This window comes from Pollicipes pollicipes, unplaced genomic scaffold (assembly GCF_011947565.3).
Source record: "Pollicipes pollicipes isolate AB1234 unplaced genomic scaffold, Ppol_2.1 Scaffold_4219;HRSCAF=4965_pilon_pilon_pilon, whole genome shotgun sequence".
Lineage (NCBI taxonomy): Eukaryota > Metazoa > Arthropoda > Thecostraca > Pollicipedomorpha > Pollicipedidae > Pollicipes > Pollicipes pollicipes.
The window spans coordinates 24886618-24886832 of record NW_023596448.1 but is presented as its reverse complement, the minus strand read 5'-3'; positions in this window follow the sequence as shown (position 1 = coordinate 24886832).

The following is a 215-nucleotide window of genomic DNA, read 5'->3' as shown; positions in this document are numbered from 1 at the left end:
GGTAATTTGGACTCGAAAGAAACCTTATAATGTCTTGACGGTGCTGCAGTGGACCTGACCAGTGCCAATATCAGAAGTTATTAGTCCTGAGGTTTACTGGAGCGGGGTTTGAAATATATCCGAAAGGAAGACACCCTTTTAAAGGGAATGCTTCACATTTAAAAATGTTGGAACAGGCACCAGATATGATGAAACAAACTCAATTTTAACTATTG